Source organism: Pleurodeles waltl, chromosome 2_2 (assembly GCF_031143425.1).
Source record: "Pleurodeles waltl isolate 20211129_DDA chromosome 2_2, aPleWal1.hap1.20221129, whole genome shotgun sequence".
Lineage (NCBI taxonomy): Eukaryota > Metazoa > Chordata > Amphibia > Caudata > Salamandridae > Pleurodeles > Pleurodeles waltl.
Genome location: NC_090439.1, coordinates 988,993,493 through 989,001,377, shown reverse-complemented (window position 1 = coordinate 989,001,377; position 7,885 = coordinate 988,993,493). Strand labels below are relative to the sequence as shown.

Here is a 7,885-nt window from a genome sequence, read left to right as displayed (position 1 = left end):
GTTGTAATTATTTTTCATGACACCAAGTGAAAGTTTCAAACTCTTTTCAGAGGTGCTCACTTCTAGGGGTTTTAAGTTTATTTCTTCTTTTGTTCATTAGGATAGCTGTTCCGTTTACAGTTATATTTATAAGGGCAGAGATGTGTCCTATTCTTCGAGTTTAGTGGAAGTTAGGCGGATGGAAATGTTATGGTTCAGACCAAGTTGAGGGTTGAAGAAGTTGCGGGCCGATCTAATATGGATGAGGTTTTTCACTCTGCACTCAAACCACTGAAAAGTGTTTTGCACCATCATGTCCTGTGGTTGGAGCCTTCTTTCTGGAAGGAGCTTGTGAAGACACTACACATTAGCTACTTTGACACCTGTGTTCGCCTCCTAAAATGTACCGCTGTTGTATACAAGCCCGAGGAAGAAGCATGTGCCAACGTTTGGGGTACACCAAGTTGGCATTCGTCAGTGCTGCTTTTACGCCTACCACAGAACATGAGAATTCTTCTAACATGCCCTAGGAAGGCCTCCTATCGTTTACCCACCAGTGACTACGACCCGCACACCCTCCTGAGGCTTTGGATAAAACATACACCCCGGTTGGAAGGCGGCGTCTTGCGCCTGGGACGTTCGAAACTAGAACTGATTGCTATACTGAAGGCGCTAGAAGCGAGGCGCCCGCCATCTTGTTAAGTCCAATGCTCCAAACCCGTTAATGACTAATTAGAGCGTAAACATTAGTTTTTTTTAAATTAAACATTCTTTGGAAAGACGGTCAACTTTGGTTACTACACAAGTAGTGGCATTTGGATTTGTCAAGCGTCAGGCAATTAAATAAACGTTTAAAACGCAATGCCGGAGAAATAACGCTGTATATTTTTATTGCTACAGACAGCATCGGTTTGCTTGTGAATACTTCTTTAAGGGGTTGCGCTGGAAACGCAAAGCTGAAGATGGCTGCTAAAACCTATGCATTAGTCCGTCCTCTCTGTCAGTCTCGAGGCGCCGCGGCCTACACCGCGTCCCGCCCAGCTCTCATGGTGTTACGTTGGGCTCTGTAAGATGGCTGCCAGGCGGTGAGGAGGAGTGGGCGGTGTACCAGAGGGCACTGCCAGGTAGGACCTGACTCGCCACCTCTGAAACCTCTCACAAGTGTCCGGCTTAGTCCGCCGCAGCTAGGCTTGCAGGCTTTTCCACCTCCAGACAGGGAAATCCCCCCCCCTTGCCAGTAATAAAACAATGCGAGCCGCCGCACCGGTAGCGCGGTTCCGTGTGCTTGATTGGCTGGCGGGGCGGGAGGGGTGAGAGTAGCGGGTGGCTGCGGGCAGACTCGGGCGGGATCATCGGCGAGCCAGCGGCTGGACAGCAGCTCCGGATGGCCGGGCCGCGCCGCGGGTAACCTTCTCGCTCGGAGTCTTGGGGGCGGGGGCGTTATGGTGGGGGCGGCTGAAGTCCCGCGGGCTGCCAGACGCAGGGATGTCCTAACCCCTCCCTCTCCTTTGTCTGGCTCCCTGCCCTCTGGGGCAGGAGGGGCGAGGGTGCTGTGAATGGGCAATGCTCGAGCAGTGACGGGCTGCCCGGGCGGGGGAGAGGCTCGCGTCTAACCGGCGCAGGCATGCCGAATGGGCAATCCGGGTTTCGTCTAGGCGGCTGCGTTTCAACTTTCCGCTTCTCACACCCCTCTCCTCCCACGGTGGCCTTTGACTGCACTCTTTCTGGATAACTTGGTTTGAACTTGCATCCGTGTTGCTCTGCTCGAGTGCACGGCGAGTACTGCGCCGAGAAACCCCTGTGGGAGGCAGAATAAACGCCTCCGGCAGTTGCTTCGTGTTTAGGGGTATTGATGGGATTTATCGGGATGTTAGAAACGTAACTGACCCAACCCCTGACCTGCGACTCCATCTGCTGTTCCCAAGCAAATAAAGGCCTTTAATTGCATTTTTTTCGGCTTGTTATTGTTTTAGAAAGCCGTGCAACAAAACTGCAGTGTCGCATTTCTTCCTCCACTCTTTACGTTTACATGTCCGCCAGTCATATGCGTTGTAGAGGGTTGATGGTATTGTGAACCTTTAACGCGATTGGTTGAATTTCCTACTTCGGGTTTATGAAGCCAGAGGAGGTTTGCACCTGATTTCAAAATGACTTTTTTTTTCTTTTCCTTTTGCCGTTTTGTTCTTTTCTTTACTGTGGGCCTCCATGTAAAATACAAGTCGCGTTGTAACACAGCTTTTACATAGAATGACTGACGTAAACATCTCACTTAGCAATTTAGCTTACTGTTTGAGGAGTTGTGATATTTTTATTTTAAATTCTGCAAACAGGTTTGTTTAAAAAAAAAAAAAGTTAATCCACCCCCGTTTCCAGTCACTTGGCATAATGCTGTTATTAATGCAAGTGATTTTTTACTAATTATAAAAACTGATTTTGATCATCAGTGGCGTGGAGAAGGCGAGTACGTTTTTCCGTTTGTTGATTATCGGACCTGTTTAATACAAATGAAGAAACTATTTACATGTTGCAATATAAACATTGTTTTTTTAGAGAAGTTGCAGATTCACCCGATCAGTTTAAGTTTCGTACTGTAACTACTGTCACTCTTATTCAAGTTTAACAGCTGAAACGTAACACTTGGCATGTGCCATCTTTCTCTCCCCCGTGCTATTCTGTGACACGTTTCCAATGAAAAGATCCACAAGCTACTTTGTAACTGTGTGTGCACGCGGTTAAGCACTTCTATTTGTTTTGTTATTCTCGCAGGAGTGGACACAAAGTATCATATGCGTCTTCTACTTGTAACTTTTTCGTTGCCATTCAGTTTCTATTTTTTTGTAGTATGAATGTCTGTTTTATCTCATTGGAAAAGACTCGTCTGTATGTGCCCATGGCTTTCTGAAACTGTTCTAGAAGTCTGTTCCAAACATGGGCATAGATGCTACGACTGTGAAGTGGCATTTCAGGCAGTTGTATGTGTCTGTTCTCTTTATTCTGATACTTAGGGCTCTGAATCTGGGATTTACTCAAATTCGTGATTCAAGTAATCCTATTTAGGCAGAGCAGGAGTTAGAGCCAGATGTACGATGCATTTTACTTGGGCTGTCTGCAACCGGTAAAATGGGTTTTGGCGTATATCAGAGGCAAATTGCAAGTTAGTAACTTCAGTGTTAGGAATGGGTATGTATAGGGCGTCCCTGCCTAATACCGAATTGCACGTTTATGAATGTGGTCACAAAACATTCATACTTTACCAATGCCGTGAAGGAGGCAGTAAGCCATTCACAATTGTGAATGGGGTCCTCAGAGGACCCCTTCCACTTTGTGAATAGGGGCACCAACATTTTTTAAGAATAAAAAAAAAAAAAAAAATAATAAAATGGAGAGTTCCTTTTTTTGTTTGAAATGCATCCTGTTTTCCTTTGAGGAAAACAGGATGCATTTAAAAAAAAGAAAAAAACCCAGCTTTATTTAAAAAGCAGTCACAGACATGGTTATCTGCTGACCCCAGCAGGCCACCATCTCTGTGCGTGCTGGCCATTCCCATTGGGTCTTAAATTGCGAACTGCCTATGAATACGGACCCTTGTCACTCATTTGATAACCCCAAATAGTGTCTCAGACAACGTTGTACATCAGTGATTGCGAGTTGCAAACACTGAGGGTTGTAAATCTGACCTTTGGTTCCCTGACTGGAAGTGGCCAGTTGTGGATGGTTATAACTTCCCAGGCCTTTTATGGTAAACAAAGATACAGTAACTTCACCCAATATAGCTTTAAGTATGGAAAACAAATGGGATGGGTTAGAGTCTTCACTTGTCAAGTGAAATGGCAGTCATCATTCAGCAGTCCAGATGCCCCTTTGTCTTTAAGAAGTAAGGGAAAACAATGAGATGCTTTGCAGAAATTACAGAGTAATGAAGAGCCTTCTCCTTGTTGAGGTTTCAAGGCTGCTCTGCAGTTTTTAGGTTGCAGCTATCTGGTTTGCTGAAGGCATCGTGGGGACTTTCAAAGTTGACCCAGGAATGCATTTTGCCAGTTGATTACCATTGGCTTTGTGGTTTGTAATGCACATTTTCTGGCTTTCCATGTGCTGTCTTTATTTGCTTTAGGCTGTCCAGCTTCAGTTTGTCTCATCCGTTGCCCAACCCTAGTTTACCATATTGTTCCATAAACTCGCTTTCTGTTAACAGGCCTTTAAATCTTATTATCTTGTCACATTTGCTGTGCATTCAAAGCCCAAATACGAATGTTAGGCCTTTCTTCCAAGAGCGCTTGTTTACTTTTCTTTCTCTAACTTCAAAGTGAGAGGATTTATGTGACAGTCTTGTTGGTTATTGTGGGTAGGAAAGATGTTTTTTTTCTAGCACACATTTAAATGAACTGTGTAAGTATTTCCAAATATAGCAAAATTAGAAACACCAATGAATCACATTTTTAGTTATTTCTGAAGTGTGTTGGAAACATATTTTATTATGATGAAAACAAATCATCACATGAGGTGATGATATTTCCACACATTTTTGTTTGTGCACTAACTAGTTTTATTGATAAAACTGTATATCTGTGCAAATGTAATGATCATTTCAATTGAAAATGTGTTGTCTGTAATGACAGTGCGGTACCATAGTATGCATACCCTACACAATGCCACTCCTGTCTACTCCTCAGCACTGCTCCACTCTGCCACTGCATTCTATGCCACTTCATGCTACACCTCTCTACTCTGCACCACTTTCCCTATGGTAATGCACTCTTTGCCACCTCACTCTTTACCAGTCCAGTCTGGGCCACACCAACCTATTCCGCACAACTCCACTCTATGCCACTCGAACACTGCACTCTATGCCAATGCGCTTTACTCTGTGACACTCAACGCCCCTGCATTATATACCATTCCACTCTAATCTACTCTGCACTCTATTCTGCTGCACTCTACACCACTTTACTCTGCCATTACACTCCATGCAACTGCCTTCTACCCTCCACCACTCCACGCCACTGCACTCTGAGCCACTCTACTCTTATCCACTGTACTCTACACCAATGTACTCTACACAACTGCACTCTGTCATAGCACTTTATGCCACTGCACTCCAGTCTGCGTCACTGTACTCTTACACTGCTCTCTACGCCTCTCTAAATCATTGCACTCTGGCAGTCTACTCTGCAATGTTGCACTCTACGCCACTGTAATCTATGCTACTTTAATACTCTGCGATGCACCACTCCACTCTAACCTGCACCACGGAATTCTGCAACACTGTACTGTACACTGCTGAATTCAGTGCCCCTGTACTGTACCACTATACTCTGCAACACTCTGCACCAGCCCACTCTACTGTGCCACTCCAGTGTATGCCACTCTGCGCAACTCCACACTGTGCCACTCCAGCACACAACACTCTCTGCCTCTCCACTTTACAACAGTCTACTCTTCGCCATTTCACTTTTTGACTCTCCATGTGACTCTTCTATGCCACTGACTTTTAGCCACGGTGAACAGCAGCCACGCTGCTGACAAACATTGTTAAAACACATTGGCAAGGCCAATAGCTCTTGCACAGGCGAGACCTATTGGCCTTGCCAATGCTTTTTAAATGAAGTGGTCTGCTTGGGTCATCTCAGCTACTTTGCCGATTTAGTAAGTAGGTATGAAGGTCTTTAAAGTACCATGGAGTTACCTTGGTACCAAAGGATCCTTTTAGACAACAAAGCACTTAGTTTTTCCTTCCCTCTATCGTAAGCAATAATTAAGACCTGATTTCACCCTTTGAGGCTGATAAGACTGTCAAATTCCTAGTAATTTTACTTTTCTAGAGGCCATTTCTATTCTTTCAAAGTTATTGTTATTAATATGTCCTAAGGCAGTCTGTCCTGGACTAAACCTCTCCTTTTACCCAAAAAGCTATTGAACTAGCACACCTCTCAGGATGTGGTACTGCTAGACTTGTTTCTCTTATCCTCTCCTGTAGGAAAAAGGCAACCCCAAAAGCTCCATGTCAAAAATGTGGTTTTGTTTGCAACGAAATATCAGAACTGTTTACACAGTTTGACCATTATTTAGCCATGGGGCATCGGTTCTGAGATTCTTTCACTTTTTCTCTGAGCCATTGCATTAGAGCCACCACTGGTCTCAAATATTGGAAGCTCGTGTTTCCCTTATCGAGATCCAACACAAGAGACATTGCATATGGCGATGAGCATTACAAATTGTGTGCAAGGGGATGGGTGGCCTTCTCGAGGGGAAACATTTGGATCTCCTTCCTTACCTTTGTTTCCTCTGTTGGTTGCATTTGCTGTGTTCAGAATGCATTGTATTCGGAGCTGAATGTTTTATTACTTCTGGTGGTTACAATAACATGGGTTCCACAACACTTATTCCTTTCTTTTGTGTTATCCATGCAAGTCCAAGCTTGCTTCCCTTTTTACCTTCCTGACAAGTTAGGCATTTCTTAAGTTATCCTTGTGAATTATAGGAAAGGGGGGTTTGTTACCAGTATTCTGTAGTAATTCCAGACTGAGAGTAGGGACTCTCTCACCAATAAGAGAATACATACTTTTTGGGAGGCAGAAATCGCCTTACAAATAAAATTGGAATTAGGAAGAAGGTTAGTAATGTAAGAAATCCCTGTGATACAGAATCTTAACAGTTATTTACCTCCTAGTTGTCCCAGACTGTATGTAAAGAAAGATCACTGCTGTGAACTGTTTTGTTATTTATTTATTTTATTTGGACTCTGCTTCCAACTAATATAGCACAAATTATTGTAGTGGGCTGGAGTCTATGTAATAAACAGTGAGAAAGAAAATGATGCATTGTTGTATTCTCTTTTTGATATTTATATGTCAGTTTAATTGCTATATTGAAAAGCATCTTTCCTTAAACACTGCATCCGCAAACAAGGTGTCTAATAGTCCTGATCTTTCTCTTGCTCAGAGGCCCCAAACCACTGAAGTTCACTAGTTATGGTCAGGAACGCACACAGCGCATACTATAACTCGCCCCGCCTGTCATGGTGTCTTGTTTGCTCTTTTTATTTCTTCCGGTAGGCAAAATGTCTTGAGCATGGCAGATGGTGGAAGTTTTTCGCATATTTTTCCTGTTTTTTTTTTCTGTTCTTTGTTTTTTTTACACCTCTGGGTGTCACTCATCACTGCACTGTGGTTGGTCTCTTTTCATGGTGGCACTATGGCTGTGGAAGCTTTTTTTCAACAGTACAAAATGTAATTTTTTTTTTTTTAAATCGTGATTTTGAAGATGGCCAAAAACAAAAATATTTTTTAACACTCCTCCAATCAAGCACATTTGATGAGGGAAAAAATTAGAACGACAGTGATATACAAAAGTTTAAATCCTTTCTAGCCAATCAGCTTCTTTTTTAAAGAGTTAGGTCTCAAAAAACATCTTAACGGTTATACACCAAACCAATGAAAGAACACTGTCTGCGTAAAGTTCCACCTTTATGCAAAGGTTGGCTTAAATGTATTCAGAAATTAGTGACTGACCCTAACTGCTCATTGGCGACCAACATTGTGTAAAATAAATGTGTGTACCATTTAAAAAACAAAAAAAAAAAACTGGATTATGATCAACCAGTTTAGCAAACTGTCAGAGTATTGAGCCGCATGTTGAGTGAAAGCCGCGCTTGTTAGCAAACACCATTTATTATGTAGTTTGGCCGAGTGTGGCCTGATTTTATAGCACACAGCTGCTGTCCTTGGTTTGGTGGAAACTGACCTTGTCATGGAATTAGCTGACAAAATGCGGTTTGTTGGTTGGGGGGAGTGATGACTCTTTAGGGGCTGGTTTTCTTCTGTCTGCATATCGGCTGTGGGAGTGAGAGATGCAGCATGGGAGCAAGATTATAGCCTTATAGCCCGCTGTAACAAACTATACCAGCCAT

At 43.4% G+C, this 7,885-nt stretch overlaps 1 protein-coding gene across 10 annotated transcripts in view; it reads left to right on the top strand.

The window, feature by feature from the left end:
- Positions 1–989: 989 nt before the first annotated feature.
- ZHX1 (zinc fingers and homeoboxes 1) overlaps positions 990–7,885 on the top strand; it is a 178,077-nt gene continuing 171,181 nt past the window's right edge. For 2 of the 10 annotated variants that reach the window (XM_069220700.1, XM_069220697.1), the window contains exon 1: positions 1,015–1,103. The gene's annotated coding sequence lies outside the window, so the exon portion shown is untranslated. Of the gene's footprint in view, positions 1,104–1,287; positions 1,384–7,885 lie in introns of those variants that run through there. The other 8 variants (XM_069220698.1, XM_069220702.1, XM_069220694.1 and 5 more) reach the window with 7 other exon arrangements.